The 21,900-nt window shown below is 40.9% G+C and overlaps 1 protein-coding gene across 2 annotated transcripts in view; it reads left to right on the top strand.

The window, feature by feature from the left end:
• wnt9a (wingless-type MMTV integration site family, member 9A) overlaps positions 1 to 21,900 on the top strand; it is a 55,053-nt gene that overhangs the window by 9,122 nt on the left and 24,031 nt on the right. The gene's annotated exons all lie outside the window — the stretch shown is intronic.

Genomic DNA, 21,900 nt, shown 5'->3' with positions numbered 1-21,900 from the left:
TCACAACAGCAATTTCACCACTCCGTCACACTGTGTGTGTGTGTGTGTGTGTGTGTTAAAATGTTCTGTATTGTAGATTAATACTAAACTCATCCAAACTATGTTTGAAAAAACACATGGAATTATTTACTAAACAAAAAAATCATCAGTTTTGAACTGGATTTTCTCAGTCTGGAATTCAGGCTTTCAGTTAACAGCTGTGCTGAACTCATCAAGAGTTAATTACTTGAATCTCTTGTCTCTTAATGTAAAGTTTGAGAGCATCAGTTAAAGTAAAGTAGTGAAGAGGTAGAGTTACAGGTATACAGTGAATAGTGAATATTTGAGTAATGTTCGAATCCAGATTATGAGAAGAAACAACTACTCAACTAAATAAAGAATAAAATAAAAAGAAATGAAGATTAGTCAACCTGAAAAGAAGACTTTTAAGAACTTTGTAAGTATACACAAGTGCAGTAACTGCAAAAAACATTAAAAAATGTTATGATAAAACTGGCACTCATCAGGAGTTACTAGCCTCAGAAACCACAAGTTAACAGCTCCTCAGATAAGAGCATCTAAATACTTCTTCACAGAGTATTTAGGTTTGTTTAACACTGTTTTTAAGTTACTACATGATTCATTATGTGTTCCTCTATAATCTGATAGATCACTACACTATTCATTTATTAATGTAGTAAGAAATATAATTATTGAATGAGAAGTTGTGTCCAAACTTTTGACTGGTTCTGTATCTCTACAATCATGCAGCTTTGTTTTATATATTGTAGAGCTGCAGGCCTCTGTGTTGTAGGCTGTAAGAGCAAGTTACTTTTATTCTATGTTGCCGAGGTGTTTTGTTGTTGATAGACTTAAAAAATATGAAACATATACTGTATTTTTTCAACTACAGGGCGCACTGGATTATAAGACAAAGTATTTTTAAAGTTAATCGAGTGCTGGATGTTAATCTACACAGATTTCTCTCCTGAAAACTGTTTATTTGGGTGAGTCAAGCGCTTCATTTTATTTACAGTAAATTTAGATTTCCAGATTTCCACTAAAGCTACTACACAAAGCTACACTGAGGAACCCTGAGTGTTTTTCTGTAAGCCAGGGTGATATTAGCTAGCAGTTTGTTCCACGTAGCTTGTTTTAACATGGTAAAAATGCAGAATACAGTCCGATAATACTTGACTCTGAACAGGTAAATAGCTAGCTAATGCTTTGCGTGGTCAACTGGTAAAGCTAATGCTGCTCCAGCAGTGCTAGCCGGAGTTAGCAGCAGACTATAAGCCGATAATACTCACCCCTTAACAGCAAAAGATATAACGAGTGCTTTGTGTGGTTTGCAGGAAAGGTAATGCTAATGCTGCTCCAGCTTTAGTGCTGGAGAAACTTTACTGAAACTCCTGTATAACTCTGTACTTCAGCAGAGTGGCTTTACTGCTCCTTAATACCTGACTGATAGAATTCATACATAAGGAGCACCGGATTATATATAAGGAGCTCTGATGATTTTTGGAAAATTAAAGTATTTTTAATGCTTTTTAAGCTCTATATGGATGGGATTAGTTTCTGTGAAAAATATTTCACACTTCTACTCCTGCATCCAGACTGCAATTTTTTAGGCTTTAGTTTTTCTTGGTTACATTACATCACAGAGTTCAGTAGCTCCTCCATTTCCACTCACTGTTGTGTTTTTAACGTAGATCTCTGTGGAAACCGTGGCACACCCAAAGTGTAATTACGGTGCGCAGCAGTGGACAAATATCTATCTTATTAAAGGCGAGGAGACGAAACTCAGAGATGTGCATCCGGACGGGACTAAAATTACCGGAGGAGCACGGAGTTCAGAGAAAAACAGTAGATAATTCAGCCTGTAATTTTCTCAGAGGACGTCTGAGAAAAACACCTACATGATCGTTCTGGACAGGAATAAAATCACAGAGGATAAAAAAAAAACCCATAAAAGAGATTTAAAAAATTAACCCAGGACCCCCTGAGAAACTAATCCCGTCCGGATAGGGCTTTATAGCCCAAAAAAGGTACCACTTTAAAATAAGACTACCTTTATGAAGGGTTTATTAGTGGTTACTAATTAGGTTGTAAATGCTAATTAGTTATTAATAATCAGTTATAACACATATGTAGAAAGGGCAACAATATAGAAGGCTGTGGGTTCACTATTCAGCAAACAACAGGTCATTGTTGCCCTTTCTACATATGTGTTATAACTGGTTATTAATGATTACTAATTACTAATTAGTAACCATTAATAAACTAACTGTAAACCATTTATAAACCCTTTATAAATGTAGTCTTATTTTAAAGTGGTACAGCAAAAAATGACAGTAATCAGAACTAATTCTGTCATAAAGAGAATTTCAATGTCAATTTTGTAAATTTAAAGTTGTAAAAGCTAAATTCTATAAACCCACCATATGTAATAATACTTCAGAAATAATTAATTAGTGTGTGTGAGTGAATATAAGTGAATTAAAAGATTAGAAAGTTCAGTTGATTCAACAAACATACTTTTTGTGAGGGTAGAAGACCTTCCTCTCTCTCGGACGCCTTCAGATAAACCCCTGCAGTGACCACAGCAACCACCAGGCGGAGAGTCCAGAGCTGCCGGTGGATCAGTTCCTCACTCAGCACCTACCGCTGCTCGCTGTAACCCAAGGACAGTGGGAAACAGCAGCTAGAGCAGATATACGGACTGAACCGGGGGAGAGCAGGAACACCAATCAGGAGAGAGAGAACGCCGTTCAGATTCTGATTACTGACCTGCAGTAAACACAGTACCAGATAAACCATGAGGCAAAGAAAATTCAATAATCCAGAATATGTTTTATATTCTCTTGTTTAGATGATCAGTTTTGAACATCTCTGCTGGATTTTCTCAGTCAGTTTTATGAGGTAGAGTCTCCTGGAATTCAGGCTTTCAGTTAACAGCTGTGCTGAACTCATCAAGAGTTAATTACTTGAATTTCTTGTCTCTTAATGTAAAGTTTGAGAGCATCAGTTAAAGTAAAGTAGTGAAGAGGTAGAGTTGTCAGGAAGGTCAGTCAGTCTGACCTTCAAAAACTTTATAATGATGAAACTGGCACTCATCAGTACTGCACCAGGAAAGGAAGAGCGAGAGTTGCCCCTTAATCTTAGTTTGAGAGCATCAGTTGTAAAGTTGTGTTATGGTGAAAACTACTCAACTAAGTAAAAAAAGAAATGTGAGAAAGGTGAGTCAGTACGAACATCATGGTGAAACTGGCACTCATCAGGAGTGCCTCTTTTTTATTAGTCTTTAGCTATCTTATCCTGGTGGCTCCAATGCTACAGTAATTGGTGAATAATTAGCTTTTATTGCTTGTTAGCCACATTCATCCTCATAGCTTCATAGTTTTGTAAATGTATAGCTATATAGCTCCAGTGCTAATCTGTGCTTGTTATCAATATTATCTTCATAGCTTTAGAACGATTTTCCAGAATCTAAGATGTAGTTTTTTTGTAATTAACATTAACCTTGATGCTTTACAGCAATGCTTTGTTGTATCGAATTGTTGGGATGAAAAAATGAATTGTAAATTAATTGTTATATTATATAATTTAGCCTTTTAGCTACAGCGCTAATTTTTGGTTGGATGTAGCTTTTGATTGCCTTTTTGATTACATGTTGGCTATATTAGTGTTGTAGCTCCAGTGATGAAATTCAGAAGCCTGGCTTGTGTGATGAGCAAAATTTACTTTAAAAAAGATTTGCAACTTTCTGCATTTGCTTTTATTTAAGTAAATGTAATTTCAGATAAATTTAAGTAACTTTAACTCGGTTTTAAGACTTAAATGTTACACAGAGTAAATGGTAGTGCTGCTGTAAAGCGTGTTGGCACGCCCAGATGCTGGGTTGTGGAGCGGGCGCTGGGTGCTGGTGTGGGTGCTGGGCGCTGGGTTGTGGATCGGGGGCTGGGTTGTGGATCGGGTGCTGGGTGCTGGGTTGTGGATCGGGTGCTGGGTGCTGGGTTGTGGAGCGGGTGCTGGGTGCTGGGTTGTGGAGCGGGCCCTGGGTGCTGGGTTGTGGAGCGGGTGCTGGGCGCTGGGTTGTGGAGCGGGCCCTGGGTGCTGGGTTGTGGAGCGGGTGCTGGGTGCTGGGTTGTGGATCGGGTGCTGGGCGCTGGGTTGTGGATCGGGGGCTGGGCGCTGGGTTGTGGAGCGGGCCCTGGGTGCTGGGTTGTGGAGCGGGTGCTGGGTGCTGGGTTGTGGATCGGGTGCTGGGTGCTGGGTTGTGGAGCGGGTGCTGGGCGCTGGGTTGTGGAGCGGGTGCTGGGTGCTGGGTTGTGGAGCGGGCCCTGGGTGCTGGGTTGTGGATCGGGTGCTGGGCGCTGGGTTGTGGAGCGGGCCCTGGGTGCTGGGTTGTGGAGCGGGTGCTGGGTGCTGGGTTGTGGATCGGGTGCTGGGTGCTGGGTTGTGGAGCGGGCCCTGGTTGCTGGGTTGTGGAGCGGGTGCTGGGTGCTGGGTTGTGGATCGGGTGCTGGGTGCTGGGTTGTGGAGCGGGTGCTGGGTGCTGGGTTGTGGAGCGGGCCCTGGGTGCTGGGTTGTGGATCGGGTGCTGGACGCTGGGTTGTGGAGCGGGTGCTGGGTTGTGGGGGAGCGGGCGCTGGGCGCTGGGTTATGGAGTGGGCGCTGGGTGCTGGGTTGTTGTCTGACCGCAGGGTGAAGAGGGGTTGGGTGCTGGTTGTTTTTTATAAGAGGGCGTCGGCGTGTGATGGGCGCGGGCGGGCGGTGCTCGGGTAGGGGGAGGGGGAGGGGCCGTATGGTAAAAACAGGAAGGCAGTGTGGGATTGGTGGTTTGTGAGCTGCAGTGGGCAGGGATTGATGAGTATGATGGTAATTAGCGGTGTTGCAGTGTTGTGTGTTTTCCATTTACCAAACCGCAGCCCAGCTTCCTCCCGCCGCTCCGCCGACTGACCGGAGACCAGAGCCAAGATTAGACCACGGAGAAACCAGAGCAGCACAGAGCCGCTGCGGTTTATACAGCAGAAACACTACAGGACAGTCCTGTAGTCCTACAGGATACACAGAAACTACAATCATAAAATAACCTCTGCAATAATGCTGTTAAATATCCCAACGCTGATCTACCTCACTATAAATCACTCCACCCAGCAGTTCCTCACTGTACCTCACTACACCTCAATCTACCTCACTTTGCCTCTCTTTATCTCGTTATTCCTTGCTCTACCCAGCAGTTCCTCACTGTTCCTCTACCCTCACTACACCTCACTCTACCTCACTCTACCTCATTTTATTTTACTCTACCTTTTTCTCTTACTCTGTCCTGCTCTAATTTACTCTGTGTCTCTCGGTCTTGCTCATCCTCATTCTACTTAAATCTGTCCTCACTACACCCTGCTTTACCTCACTCCCACTTGCTCTACCTCTTTTTGTCTTAATCTGCCCCCACTCTTCCTCACTCTACTCTCGCTGTACCTGTGTGGTCAGTGTGCTGTTGGTGTGGGCTGTGAGGAAAGTGTGCGGTCGGTGTTTGGTCAGTGGGGTTCGGTGTGCGGTCGGTGTGCGGTCGGTGTTTGGTCAGTGGGGTTCGGTGTGCGGTCGGTGTTTGGTCAGTGGGGTTTGGTGTGCGGTCGGTGTTTGGTCAGTGGGGTTCGGTGTGCGGTCGGTGTTTGGTCAGTGGGGTTCGGTGTGCGGTCGGTGTGGGCTGTGAGCAAAGTGTGCAGTCCTAGTGTGGTCGGTGTGCGGTTGGTGTGGGCTGTGAGGAAAGTGTGCAGTCGGTGTGTGGACAGTGCATGGACAGTGTGCGGTCCGTGTGCACTCCGTGTGCGGTCAGTGGTCCGTATGCGGTTGGTGTGCGGTCGGTCGTCTGTATGCGGTTGGTGTGCGGTCGGTGGTCCGTGTGCGGTTGGTGTGCGGTCAGTGTGCGGGCTGTGAGGATGGTGCCAGAACTACACTCTGATAGACCAATGAAACACACCGAGCGTAACCTGCTGTAAAATCCCCCCCAAACACACACACCTCACACACACACACACACACACACACACACACACACACCTCACACACACACACACACACACACATGGATTAGGTGCAGTCTGGGCTGCTGGAATGTCTCTGTCTCTCCCACTCGCTGAGAGAAATACCCCCTAATCTCTCAGCAGCTACTGTAAATACCCCCACACACACACACACACACAAACACTGACACACACTTAGAGAGTGTGTGTGTGTGTGTGTGTGTGTGTGTAGTTTACATACACAAATTTCCAAACTAATATCTGCACTCAGACGAAAGATAAAAGTGATCAGGATCAATAAATTATTATAAATTTAGACTGATATTATTTTTATATATATATATATTGATCTACACATACAGAAGTAGAGTGTAATGCATGTGTAATATAATATACAGTACCAGTCAAAAATTTAAACCTTCAATTCAGTGTTTTTTTTTGTTTCCTACATAGTAAATGAATAGTGCGGTGATCTATCAGATTATGAAGGAACACAAATTGAATCATGTAGTAACTTAAAAACAGTGTGTGTGCTGATGAGTGCCAGTTTCATCATTATAACATTTTCGATGGTCATTTTTGCGACTGCACTTTAAGATACCCAGAAAGTTTTGGAAAAATCTTGGAAATTTGCATCTATCGACGGAGAAAAACTATTTAGAGCGAACAGATACATCTTCTCAGATTTAATTCAGTGATTTATCTCTACACAATGGAGCTCTCAAGATTTGATTATTAATTTTATTGATAAAAATGTTTATTCAACTTTGCTTAAATAAATGTTTTTTATTATTAAATAATTTTAGGCCTAGTGTAATCTATTTTGTTTATAGTTTTAGTTGATTTTTGGTTTTATTGTCCATGTCTGCACTGATTTTTTAAAAATCATATGGTCATGAAAATTTGCCTTGAAGGCATTGAAAAGTCATGAAAAAGTCCTGGAAATTAAATGGATAAAAACTGTATGAATCCTGTATGAGAAGCAAGAACTACTTAACTAAGTAGAATTTTAAGAACTTTGAAAGTATTTTGGAGTGCAGTCGCCACAAAGAGCATCAAAAATGTTATACTGATGGAACTGGCACTCATCAGGATGGGTTTACCAGAGTGACAAGCCTCAGAAACCACAAGTTAACAGAGTATTTTAGTTTAACACTTTTAATTTACTACATGATTTCTTGTAGTATATATATATATATATATATATATTAATTTAATTTAAATTTAATTTAATATATATTTAATATATATTAAATAAGATTTGGCTGGTACTGGTTATTGTTTATTGGTTAGGGTGTGTGTTAGCCTGTTAGCCGCAGTGCTAATTGGTGGGAGATAGTCCTCCAGTCTCAGTGTGTGTGGTGGGTGAAGGGACTATCGCTTTAATGAGTGAGAGTGCTGAGTGGGTGCCGGTACCTGTCGGTGCAGTGCATGCTGGGAGGCGGGTGCTGGCGCTCGGTGCCATGCTGTGTGATGGGGAGTCAGGCGGGCGTCGCTCGGCCCCACAGTGCCAGTCAGTCACCCACTCCAGCAGAGTTAAACCTCTTACCCACAATCCCCTGCTGCAGGAGCGCACCGCCTCGCACCGACACACACACACACTATACACACACACACACTATACACACACACACACACACACACACACTGTACTCCGCGTGTACCAGCCGAGCTCTTAACCCCCTAAACTACAGCCTTATTATTCCCTTATTAACCTTCAGATTCATTACTTCATAACTTTCATATTTATTAACCCCTTAAATCCTCAGTTACATTCATGTGATATCACAGGCTAGGTGGTGATGTGATGATGTATTGACTAGACCTGAGTGATTAGCTGTATCTGATATCTGAAGCTGAAATGTGATTATGGGTTCATCAGACATATGATTAGATTGTGAAATGTGATCATGCATGTGATTTCTGAGGCTGAAATGTGATTTATTGATCAGACAAATGAATAGATGGGTGCCATATATGAAGCTGAAATGTAATATCTGAAGCTGAAATATGATTATATGTGTAATATCTGAGGCTGAAATGTGATATCTGAAGCTGAAAAAAGATTATATGTGTGCTCTCTAAAGCTGAAATGTGATTATATGTGTAATATCTGAGGCTGAAATGTGATATCTGAAGCTGAAATATGATTATATGTGTAATATCTGAGGCTGAAATGTGATATCTGAAGCTGAAATGTGATTATATGTGTAATATCTGAGGCTGAAATGTGATATCTGAAGCTGAAATATGATTATATGTGTAATATCTGAGGCTGAAATGTGATATCTGAAGCTGAAATATGATTATATGTGTAATATCTGAGGCTGAAATGTAATTATATGTGTGCTCTCTAAAGCTGAAATGTGATTGTATATGTGATGTATCTGAGGCTGAAATGTGATGTATTGACCAGACATGAGATTACATGTGTGCCGTATATAAAGCTGAAATGTGATCATACATGTGATATATCTGAAGCTAAAATATGGCTCTATGCATGATGTATCTGAGGTTAAAATGTTATTGATGTAGAAATGTATTGATCAGACATGTGATTAGATATGTGCTGTATATGAAGCTGAAATATGCTGAAATAAAGCTGACATGTGATGATGTATTGACTAGACATTAATGATTAGTTTTGTGTATTATCTGAAGCTGAATAGTGATTATGTGTGTGATATCTGAAGCTGAATTGTGATGTATTGATCAGCTTAAATGTGATTTAAATGTGTTATATGAGGCAGATATGATACTGTTTTGAGTAGAAATGTAATTCGCTGAGTGTGTGATTATGATGGATTAATCAGACATGTGATTAGATGTGTGCTGTGCCTGAAGCTGAATTGTGATGTATTGATCAGACATGTGATTAGATGGGTGCCATATATAAAGCTGAAATGTTATTATATGTGTGATATCTGAGGCTAATGTGTGGTTCTGGATTGACTATACATGTTATTTGCTGAAATAATTTGCTGAAGCTGAAATGTGATGATTGGGTTAATAGGAGAGGTGATTATCTGTGCAGTTTCCAAAGCAATGTAATGATTCTTTGATCAGAAAGTTAAATAGATGTGTGTGATATCTAAAACTGAAATGTGATTTATATGTGTGATAACTGATGCTGATATGATGCTGTATTGAGTAGATATGTTATTTGTTGCATGCGTGATACCGGAAGCTGAAATGCGATTGTGATTATATGAGAAACCTATAAAGCAATATGATGGTACTTTGATTTGAGAGTTAAATACATGTGCATTTTGATAATACATTGATCAGAGTGGTGATTAATATTTTATTACATGTATTATACAGGTGATAGGATGTGTGCAATTTCTAAATGTGATACACACTTATAAGTTGATATGTGCTGATGCATTGATACACCCTTTCACCATTTAATTCTATGTGCTACATCTGAAGCTTAAATGTGATGTATTGATCAGAGTGTATGCATGATTGTATGTGTGATATCTGATGATAAAATGTGATGATTGATGAATCAGAGGGCTGATTAGCTGTGTGATAATTGAAGTTGATATGTGACAATGTATTGATCAGATTGGTGATGTGTATTTTATAGAGGTGATTCAATGTTTGCAGTGTCTGAAATATATATTTTATGATGCGATATTCAGACAGGTGATTAAATACATGTGATATTGGAGGCTAATTTGTGGTGATGTATTGATCGATGTACACCGTATCTAAAGCTGAAATTTTATTAATATTATATATTAATCAAACAGGTTTAGATTAAATGTAATCTAATGTTGGTGTATAATGCACATGTATTCAGGTGATAAGATCAGAATGTGATATCTGAAGTTGAAATGTGATGATACAGTAAATGAATAAGAGTAGTGATTTAAAATGTGATATCTGAGGCTGGTATGTGATATTTCATTGCTCAGAGATGTGATTAAATGCATGGTGTCTAAAGCGTGTATGTTATGTATTTATCTGACATGTGATTGAATGTGTAATATGTAAGTGCAATGTGAGTATGTATATGTTATACATGTGATTGTATCTGTGCAACATCTAAAATGTATAAACTGTGTTGATCATGTATACAGTACATTATACTGGTGGTGAGATATTCAGTATCTGGAGCTGATTTGTGATAATATATCACAAATATATAATCAGACAGGTGATTAGATGTGTGATACCTGAAAGTGATTTGCGGTGACATATTAAACAGACTGGTGAATATATTTGTGCATTATCTGAAGCTGATATGTGATGATGTATTAATTAGACAGGTGATTAGATGTGTGTAATATCTGATGCTGAAGTGATGATGCATTGATTAGACATGTGATTAGATACTGTATGTGTGTGTGTGATATCTAAAGGTCATATGTGATTTATGTATTGATCAGACAGGTGATTAGATGTGTGTGTGTGTGTGTGATATCTGAAGGTGATTTATTACTATTGATTAGAGCAGTGTGTAGATAATGGATAAACTATAACATGTGTGTGGTTTTTAATGTGTTTGGACTGTGATACAGTATCACAGGCTCTGTGCATCACTGTAACCTCAGTGTTAGCATGTTAGCGTGTTATCCGGACTCTGCAGCTCTACTGAACTGACTCAGAGGTCAGAGGTCACCCATGACCTCACTCAGGGTCACTTCCTGTGTGTGTCACTCACCCCAAGCTGTCATGTGACCTGTCCTTTCCTGTGTGTGTGTGTGTGTGTGTGTGTGGTGCAGACAGTCCGTCATGCTATCGCTATTTCTCACACACACAGTAGTAACTGTACTGTAGCCTAACGGAAAACCTCTAGAATATAATCAAGAGGAAGATGGATGATTAAAAGCAGTGTGTAAGACTGGTGGAGGAGAACATGACGCCAAGATGCATGAAAAAAAACTGTGACTAAAAACCAACCAGGGTTATTCCACCAAATATTGATTATTTCTGAACTCTTAAAACTTTATGAATATGAACTTGTTTTCTTTGCATTATTTGAGGTCTGAAAGTTCTGCATCTTTTTTTTATTATTTCAGACATTTCTCATTTTCTGTAAATAAATGCTCCAAATGAGAATATTTTTATTTGTAATTTGGGAGAAATGTTGTCTGTAGTTTATAGAATAAAACAACAATGTTCATTTTACTCAAACATAAACCTATAAATAGCAAAATCAGAGTCTGTAGTTCTGTTCTATACTGTATTAAACAGGATTACTTGGCTAAATACTGTACTTTACTGCACTGTAGAACAGTAATAGTCCTGTAGCTGTACTGTAGTCTGTAGTACTGCAGCCAAGTGTATTTAGTAGTACTGTAACTGTGTAATGCTGTCTGTGCTGTTGTAGGATGTAGTATCTTAGCTGTGCTTTAGTCTGTAATACATGCTTAATGCTATATTACATTTAGTAGTACTGTAGGTGTACCTTACTCTGTAGTACACTTCTCTATGGTGATAATGGTGTAATATACTGTACTATAAAGTCATTTGTTCCACTGTAGTATACTGTGGTCTTGTATTATGTAGTTCTGTAGCTGGACTGTAGTAATATTGTGTATTGTATTATGTAGTTCTATATCTCTAGTGTGTAATACTGCAGTACAGGGTTATAATGTACTGTAGCTGAGGGTACCTGTTTGATTTGTGATTAGCTCTCAGGTAAATATACAATTAGAGGTTTTGTAAAGACCCAGGTGATCATGCAAGGATGTCAAAGGTGAGAATGTCTCAGGGAAACATCCAGGTAATACAGGTAATAGCTGAAGTTAAATTGTCTGAAGTACAGACCCAGGTAATACAGTTACAGCAGAATTGAGAGTGTCTCAGGTACAGACCCAGGTGAGATAAAGTCCCAGATAGCACAGTTAACAGATGAAATGAGATTGTCGCAAGTAAAGACAGAGGTGAGATTGTCTCAGGTTAACACTCAGGTAATATAGTTAATAGCCAAAGTGAGAGGGTCTCAGGTAAAGACAGAGGTCAGATTGTCTCAGGAAAGGTCCCATGTAAGACAGTTAACAGCTGAAGTGAGAGCGTCTCAGATAAATGCAGAATAAGGACAGTTTACGGTTGAAGTTAGATTGTCTCAGGTAAAGACCCAGGTGATATAGTTAACATTTGAGATGAGAGTGTCTCAAGTAAAGGCTGAGGTGAGATTGCCTCAGATAAAGACCCAGGTGAGACAGTTAACAGATAAGGTGAAAGTCTAAAGTAAAGGCCGAGGTGAGATTGTCTCAGGTAAGGACCTGGGTAAGACAGATAACAACTGAAGTGAGATTGTCTCAGGTAAAAACCCTGGTAATACAGTTAACAGTAGAAGTGAGAGTCTTGAGTAAAGGCTGAAGTGACGGTGTCTCAGGAAAAGGGCAGAATAAGGACAGTTTACAGTTAAAGTAAAGACCCGGTAAGGATGTGAGGATGTGTCACATTAAGGCCCAGGTGACAGTGACTCAGGTAACACTCAGGTGAGAGAGTTTCAGGTAAACAGCAGGTGAAATCCTGTCCCGCAGTTTAAAGTCCGGAACCGGACGGCGCTGGAGCTCATGGTTGTTGGGTTTGGGCAGAAAGTTGGTAAAACAAACCTCCGCCTGACCGCACTCACATTCCTGCAGAACCAGCGGCCTGAGAGAGGGGGCGGGGCTTCTGAGAGAGAGAGAGAGAGAGAGAGAGAGAGAGAGAGAGAGAGAGAGAGAGGAGGTAACGTTGGTAATAGTGGGTAATGATGGAGGCTCATTAGACTGACACTGAACAGACTCTCAGTTTTTAGCGTTACGGTGTTTTGGTTACGGCAGTGTTCTCACACCTACCCAGCTTACCTTACCTTCAGAACCCTGAGAACATCCTTGAAACGTCCGGCTGGTTTAGGAGCTTCGCTCTGGATGTAGAACATTCCACCAGAATACAATTACTATATACACAAAAGCATCAAGACACACCTCTAAATTAGTGAAATACAGTCTGGAAATGAGGTGTGTTCAGATACATTTCTGGAGTTTTATCTTGTTTATCTTGGTAACAGAAAACACAGGAGCTCCACTGACTGAATACAACCTAGACAGAAACCAACAGTCAGACGTTCAGTGCTATCTTAGCAACATGGGAAAATCCAACAAACCCAACTTTTACATCAACAATAAACAGAATAGTAAATAAAATAACATTGCTGTTCCCGTAAATGAGCTGCTGGAGCTCCTTCACAGCGTCAACCAGCAGCTCAGTTTCCTCTGCTGAGAAGAGTTTGTTGAACACGTCCAGGTAGCTGCACCGTTACAATAGCAATCCACCAAAGTCAGAGCTCACCTGATCTACTCTTAAAGAGAATGATGAGCGACAGAGTGTAACTCAACCCAAAATTAATTAATTAAAAAACACATCCATGATTAATTAATAAAATTAGTATTAGTACATGCTTTTTGCACGTTTCAAAGTGAGCAAGGTGTACTTTTCCCGTCGTTATGATAGCAAAGACACACTGACACCAGGCCCTAAATCAAGCTGCACTGTGCACGGTTGACGGCTCATCTATAGATCACCAAAATAGCACCCAGTAGAGTCCAGTAGAGAAGTGGGCGGAGCTACTTCTGGTCATGGTGAACATAATAAGGCTTGTGTTGTGTACAGTAGTAAAGGTGTAAGTGGTATTAGTGAATATAGTAACTCTGTATTGTAGAGCTTAATAAAGGTTTTGTACCTAAACATGATTATAGTCACCTGTTATATGTACAGTTCTGAAAAAATGAAGAGAGCACTTCAGTTTCTGAATCAGTTTCTCTGATTTTGCTATTTATAGGTTTATATTTGAGTAAAATGAACATTGTTGTTTTATTCTATAAACTACAGACAACATTTCTCCCAAATTACAAATAAAAATATTCTCATTTAGAGCATTTATTTACAGAAAATGAGAAATGACTGAAATAACAAAAAAGATGCAGAGCTTTCAGACCTCAAATAATGCAAAGAAAACAAGTTCATATTCATAAAGTTTTAAGAGTTCAGAAATCAATATTTGATGGAATAACCCTGGTTGGTTGGTCTTACACACTGCTTTTGGATAACTTTATGCTGCTTTACTCCTGGTGTAAAAATTCCAGCAGTTCAGTTTGGTGGTTTGATGGTTTGTGATCATCCATCTTCCTCTTGATTATATTCCAGAGGTTTTTAATTTGGTAAAATTAGAGAAAAGTGCTCTCTTATTGTAGAGCTGTATTTCTATGTGAGAGCAGGTAAATTTCTGCAGGAATCTGAGGGTTGAGTTCGGATCTCTGAGCTGAAACTCGAGGACGGGATTGTGGGCGTTTTTGTTTGGGCTGCATGAGCAGCTTCACTTCTCCCAACATCTGCCTTTGTTTTGGGTCTGGGTGCTGAGGGCTGGGGGTCTGTCTGAGGCTGGGCTGTGTTTGGGGTCAGCAGCTGGGGGGAATGACTGGCATGTGTTTGGGGGGTTTGGGGTAATTGGGCTGTTGAAGGTCCTGCAGTTACCCCACCTACAGACCACACATCCTGCAGACCAGCAACCAGAGCCGGAGTACAGGAACTCAACACCACCTGACCAGGGGCTACAGCAGGGTCCAGACTCAACTGTGTTCGGCTATAGTTCAGCTACAATTGGGTTTTGGAAAGAAACTGTGTTGGGCTATAATTGAGTTTAGACATAACTGTTTTAGGCTACAGTGGAGTTTAGACAGAACTGTGTTGGGCTATAGTTGGGTTTTAGACAAAACTGTGTTGGGCTATAGTTGGGTTTTAGATAAAAGAAACTGTGTTGGGCTATAGTTGGGTTTTAGACAGAACTGCGTTGGGCTATAATTGGGCTACAGTGGGGTTTAGACAGAAGAAACTGTGTTGGGCTATAGTTGGGGTTTGGACAGAACTGTGTTGGGCTATAGTTGGGCTACAGTGGGTTTTAGACAGAAGAAACTGTGTTGGGCTATAGTTGGGGTTTGAACAGATCTGTGTTGGGCTATAGTTGGGCTACAGTGGGGTTTAGACAGAAGTAGCCCAACACAGTTGTATTTTACTGGTAAAGGACAGGATGTAATTGGGTTCAGATAGACAGGTTTGGATTGTGGTTTAGCCGCAGTAAGACACATTCCTCTGTGTTTGAGTTTAGTCTGGTCTACTCCGGCACCTGTTGTTGGGGTAGGACGGGCGGTGTTGGGCAGGGTGTGTGTTGGGGTGTGTGTTAGCCTAGCTTTAGCGCTGGGGTTTTTGGTCCAGAATAAAACTGAAATATAAGAGTCAATATATATATTTTTTGTAGTTTGTGATGTTCGGGTCTTCAGACTGTTATTACAGTGCTGAAATGTGATTATGGCTGGAGTGTGTAGTTATGTGATTATGTGATTACTCTTAAACAGGATGTGGAAAACATCAGTAATAACTGCAGAGCTTCAGGACGGTCCTGTGGATTGTTCTTACAGGGGAGTGAGGTGAGGAATGAAAACCACACCACCACACACTGTGGGGGTTTGAGTAACAGACTGGCTGAAGTTATGCTGTCTGATCTGAGTGTTTCTGGAGGAATAAAGAGTTTTATTTCATTTATTATTGGGAAAAAAACATGAACTATTATAAAAGAAGTTTAGATACAGTTGCTACAGAGGAAGTGTTGAAGGGTTTCAGGTGTTATTTCGTCCCTTTTTTCTATAAATACGTTTTTACGTTTCTAAGTTCTCCACATGTTCAGCTTTTTACTCCACTACCCAGAATGCACCACACGCTGACATCATTCACTCACTTCACATGACTGATCACCTGACACTCCCCAGATCACAATCACTAGAATATTGATTTCACCTGTTCTCTCCTCCCTGTTCAGCTCTGGAAAAAAAATAAGATCCCACTTAAAAATGATGAGTTTCTTTGATTTGACCAAATTGAAAACCTCTGGAATATAATCAAGAGGAAGATGGATGATCACAAACCATCAAACCACCAAACTGAACTGCTTGAATTTTTACACCAGGAGTAAAGCAGCATAAAGTTATCCAAAAGCAGTGTGTAAGACTGGTGGAGGAGAACATGATACCAAGATGCATGAAAAAAAACTGTGATTAAAAACCAGGGTTATTCCACCAAATGTTGATTTCTGAACTCTTAAAACTTTATGAATATGAAATTGTTTTCTTTGCATTATTTGAGGACTGGAAGCTCTGCATCTTTAATCTTCATTATTTTGATTATTTAATTTCTAATTTTCTGCACATAAATGCTCTAAATGGCAATATATTAATTTGGAATTTGGGAGAAATGTTGTCTGTAGTTTAAAGAATAAAACAGCACATTAATTTTACTCAAACATAAACTTATAAATATATAAATAGTAAAATCAGAGAAACTAATCATTTTGAAGTGGGCTCTTAATTTGTTCCAGAGCTGTATATAGTTTTAAACATTACTCAACTCAAATCTTTAACTAATTTCTAGCTGTTTCAGCTCGTTTTAAGCAATTTTGTCATCACTTACTCTTCTGACATAATATATCTCATTATTTCAACACATAATGCAGTCATTTCTGCTCCCTTGAAGACATAATGACCTCATTAGGCTCCATAACGACCCTCAAGCCCCAGTTTAAAAGCGGTTAGCGGTAATGGACGGCGGGGTCGCGCGAGGTCAGCGGCGCTGGAGTTCTCTAAACACGGGTTTGAGTAAATAACCAGCGGCAGGACGCCGAGGTCCCGCCTCCCTCCCCATCGCCTGATGGAGCGTTCTGGACCCGTCCTTGTTTATGTTCAGTACGGGACGGTACCGTCACGGCTAATATACGGCGCTGACAGTCGAGACAGAGCAGCCAATCCAGGTCCAGAACAGCTTCAGAGTTCAGGAGAGTGGTGGATCTTTGTTGGATCTTTGCTTTTTACAGTGAAATTTAGTGGAAATTGAGAGTTTTATTTGGGATAATTCTTTGTGTGAGTTTTGCTTTGGTGAGTTTTGAGATATAAATAGAGATATATCTAGGGATAGATAAAGTGTCTATCTGTCTGTCTGTCTATCTATCTATCTATCTATCTGTCTCTCTATCTATCTATCTGTCTGTCTGTCTGTCTACTTTTACAACTTTACATTGGTGTGGATGTTCAGCAGTACATCTATTAAGGATAATTTAGAGTCAAAACTTCTTAAATCACAGAGTTTTGGTCAGGATTGTTTCAGCGGTGACAGCAGAATCACCTCCTCTAACGATTCTATAGCCTAAATTAGGCCTGTCACAATACGATTTTTTTTGTGGTCGATATTATTGTGATACACAATCTTATTGGTATTTTTAGATAATTAAATGGGAAATATATAGTTGTTCTTCTCCATTTAGCGTGACCGGATAAAATACTGTTCACTGTTGTCTACAGCTGCAAGAAAAAGTATGTGAATCCTTTTGAATTGCATAGATTTCTGCATAAATTGGTCATTAAATGTGTTCTGATCTTGATCTCCAAAGGAGGATCCAAAGGAGTTATTAAATCCAAAGGTTTACACTGTGAATATTATATAATAAAATCATGCAAACATATAATGTTTTGTGTGGTTTTAATTTAAGCAGACTGTGTTTGTCTATTGTTGTGACTTAGAAATCCATGTAGTCCCAAACTCACATACTTTTTCTTGCAGCTGTATGTGAACAAACATGCAATTAAACACACTTAAGACCATATTTCCATTACCTGAGACAACTATAGCTGAGCATTAGTTTGTTCATCAAAAGTCTGCCTGTGTTTATCTTTTTCTAAATGTCTTATAAGTGATCTATTGGGTCTTTCTTTGTCTCCATGTAGCTTTCATTTAATGTAGTTCAGCAGATACAGTAATATATTTTGGTAGTCTTTGGTAGTAATTCTACAGCTCTTGGGTTAGTTGGAGTGGTGCTTGGATCCATATCCATATCTCATATTACTCACAGTAATCGTGGACATAGTGCAATTCTTGATGTAAATTTAACACTGATTTAATATTTATATTTAGTTGGTCTATTGTTTCTTGCTTTATTGTATTTATTTTTATCTTAAATCACGCGATTTTAAACAGTATGGTTCTCCAACATCTTTAAAGTTGAGCAGTAGGCTTGTGTAGTATGGTCCTTCCAAAAAAAGATCTGGAATACTGATTGATCTGATGGTCCATTATCCAATTTTGCAACTTCTGGACATGGTTAATATCATTACTTAGTTTTACTATAGTTTAGTTTTTAGCACTACATTTCCACTGTAGCAGCTGCTTATGGAACATGTTGCAGATCTGAAGTGTGGGAAGTGTGGGAATGAGAATGGATGTACAGTATATTAATAAATGAAATATTGGGTAAAGAAGTTCGCCTGTAGAATTGAATGGGGGGGTAAAATTGAGACGGCTGATCTTTTCAGGATCTGTTAGCATGTGAGGAGATGTATAGTGTATCCAGGGCTTTAGCGAGGAGCGTGCAAAGTGAGCCTGTGCTGGAAAAAGCCAAGCTGAGCAAACAGAGGTGAAGGATCACACCTTTCCCAAAGATAACAGCCAGCTTTATTCCGCTGAGCCGTCCCTATCATGCTCCATATGTGTTGCTGTGCCAACACTTCAAACATCAACACAGCAACAGCGTGCTGAGCTTTCTCCGGCCGTTACCGGCGGCTATTGAGCCGCTAACTCGCCGGGTCTGAGTTAACTCGGGCGCTGAAAGATTATTTTCCTGCCGTGACCCCGAGCAGATGGAGGGGGAGGAGCTCGACTTCATTAACTCGACAGGAGGCCTAAACACCTTACAGAGTTCTGCAGGTAAAAACCTGGATAAGTGATGTTATTCTGTCTGCTGAGTGATAATATCTGTAAACAGTAGCAGAATATACTGTATAATAAAAACAGCAGTGGTCCTAGAACAGAGCCTTGTGGAACACCACACTCTGTTTGTGTATGTTCAGAAGCTTTGATGTTTATAAATAAAGAACTGCAGACAAGGCCAGTGGAGAACCAGACTCCTGGGCCAGTAGTGGAGAACTCAAAGTAGTGGTGAACCAAACTCTTTGGCCAATAGAGAACCAGACTCTTAGGCCAGTAGTGGAGAACCAAGCTCTTGGACCAGTAGTTTAGAACCAGACTCTTGGGCCAATAGTGGAGAACTAAACTCTTTGGTCAATAAAGAACCAGACATTTGGGTCAGAAGGAACCCGACTTCTGGGACAGTAGTGTAGAAACTGAATTCATGATCCAGAAGTGAACACCTGGACTCTTAGGTCGGTGAAGAAGCAGACTCTTGGGACAGACGGCCAATAGTGGAGAACCAGATTCTTGTGTCAAAGGGAACTGGACTCTTGTGCCAGGAGTGGAGAATCAAATGATTAGTGGCCATTAGTGGACACCCAGACTCTTGGGCCAGTGAAGACCAAGACTCTGGAGCCATTAGTGGAGAACCACACTCTTGGGCCAGTAGTGCAGAAACTGAATTCTTGTTTCAGAAGTAAACACCTGGGCTATCAGGCCTGTGGAGAACCAGTCTCTTGGGTCAGTAGTAGATACCCAGACTCTTGGGCCAGTGGAGAACCAAGTTCTTGGACCAGTAGTGGACACCTAGGTCCAGCATCTGACTTGGCTCCAGCATCATTGCAGTTTGTTTTGCTGCAGATGGATGGACGCTCTTTGGAAGAATTTCGTGGATTTCCAGTTTTGTTTCCATAAGTAGGCCCAGACTCTTGGGCCAGTGGAGACCCAGACTCTTAGGTCAGTAATAGAGACATGAATTTTTGGGCCAGTGGCGACACAAATAGAACCTGCAAAAAAGGAAAGTATTGAAAAGAGTTTACCCTGCTTTTGTCGGACTTTCTACTAGATTTCCATGAGTATTTGATTGCATTCAGCCGCAAGAACCCTTCTTAGGTCATCTCTCTCATATCACACTGCCTACTGTATACTCCTCTAGCTCACATCTGGCAGTAGGCATGGTGCCAATAGCTTCATTTTAATTCATCTGCTTTATAAAGTCCTATTCTATTGGCAATGCAGCTCTACTACAGGTGTTACAGGTCTAACGTAAAGTTGAATTATTCACACCATTTTACAGCCTAAATTGTAATTACTATAGATTAATTACAGAATAATTAGTCTGTACTAAAATAGGCAATCAGTTAACCTTGTATATGTATTAATTCAAAGCTTAATTGATGGTGTAATTGACTTTGTAATTGAAGATGTAATTGATGGTGTAAATAGTAAACAGTCCATGGCAGGTCGTTCAGCAGTGTGTGAGTGTTTTCAGGTTCTGAGGTACCGATTCGTTTGGTACCTCCTGGTTCATCTGTTCTGGCCACACACACTCTTGCGGTGAGGTGGGGTGACCTCATCTCTGGAAACTGCCTGACTGCGCTCCTGTTCTCACCCCTGCCCCACGGCACTCTGGGTAAAGGCTATAAATACAGGCTGGGAGTGAGAGGCTGCAGGGATTAGTGCAGCTCCAGCGTCTGGATCAGATCCAGCGCCGCTGCAGGTCTTTGTGCTGCAGATGGATGAACTTCCCATGGAAGAATGAGGTGCGGGTTCCCTCTTTTGTAAATATGAGCTCTCCAGAACCAGTGAGACCCGAATTTTCAGGCCAGTGAAGATCCGAACTCTCAGGCTGGACTCTTAGGCCAGTGGAAACTTGAACTTTCAAGCACGTGGGGACCTGAACTCTCACACCAGTGGTGACCTGAACTCTTGGGCCAGTGGAGACTCAAATTCTCGGGCTGGTTTAGATCTGGACTCTCGGCACAGTGAAGAACTGGATTCTCGGGCCATTAAAGGCCTAGACTCTTAGGTCAGTGGTGACCTGAACTCTCGGGCCAGTGGAGACCTGAACTTTTGGGTTGGTGGAGATCTGAACTCTCTGGACAGTTGAGACTCAAATACTCAAGCTGGTGGAGACTAGATAATTGGAATCTTGAGTCACTGGATTCCTTAACTCTCAGACAAGTGGAGATCTGAACTCTCTGGCTGGTGAAGAACTGGATTATTTAACCATTGGAGACCTGGATTCTCAGGCCAGTGGAGACCTGGATTCTTGGGCCAGTGGAGACCTGGATTATCTAACCATTGGAGACCTGAATTCTCAGGCCAGTGGAGACCTGGATTCTTGGCCAAGTGGAGACCTGGATTATCTAACCATTGGAGACCTGAATTCTCAGGCCAGTGGAGACCTGGATTCTCAGGCTGGTGGAGATCCAGACTCTCGAACTGGTAGAGACCTAAACTCTTGGGCTGGAGTTAACCTAAACTCTTGAACCAGTGGAGACCTGAATTCTCGAGCTGGAAGAGGCCAGTATTGGGCCAGTGGAGACTTAGACTCTCAGCACTCTGGGGACTCTCAGGATTCTTGGGCCAGTTGAGACCCAGACTCTTGAGCCAATGGAGATATCAGGCCAGATGTACTAAGACTTAGTTCTGTAACACAAATAGAATCTGAAAAATAAAGTATTAAAAAGAGTTTATCCTGCTTTTACTGGAGTAACATTCTCTCTGGTACAGAGAAGAATTTGTACTAGACTTTAAAATATTTGCATTAAGATTTGATAGAATTCAGCCACTAAAGTGGTCCACAAACATTTGGACAGATAGTGTATGCTGCTAAACCGTATAAATAGAGAGCAAACTCTGGGTTTGGGCAGCTAGTATAAGATCTCCAGATGACTAGATCTACAGTGTGTGAAAGGTCAGAAAGATCAGGACTAACAGGCTTGCTGGATTGTTTTTGATGGTGTTAGCATGGTGGCTAATCCATCCAGTTGCGACAGCCCTTTGTAACCACTCTGTAACGCTTCTCCTTCCCCACAACAGGAGCGTATCGGTGGGCGGAGCCTGGATCAGGTAATTATACCTGTGGAGTGAAGTGTCTGTTTGTGGCTGAACTTGTGGATCTCCTATTTAGCCTGAAGCTAAGCTGCACCTTTTAAACCCA

The sequence above is a fragment of the Astyanax mexicanus genome, chromosome 8, assembly GCF_023375975.1.
Source record: "Astyanax mexicanus isolate ESR-SI-001 chromosome 8, AstMex3_surface, whole genome shotgun sequence".
Lineage (NCBI taxonomy): Eukaryota > Metazoa > Chordata > Actinopteri > Characiformes > Acestrorhamphidae > Astyanax > Astyanax mexicanus.
Note: the sequence above shows the minus strand (reverse complement) of the source record. Positions and strands in the feature narration are given on the sequence as shown.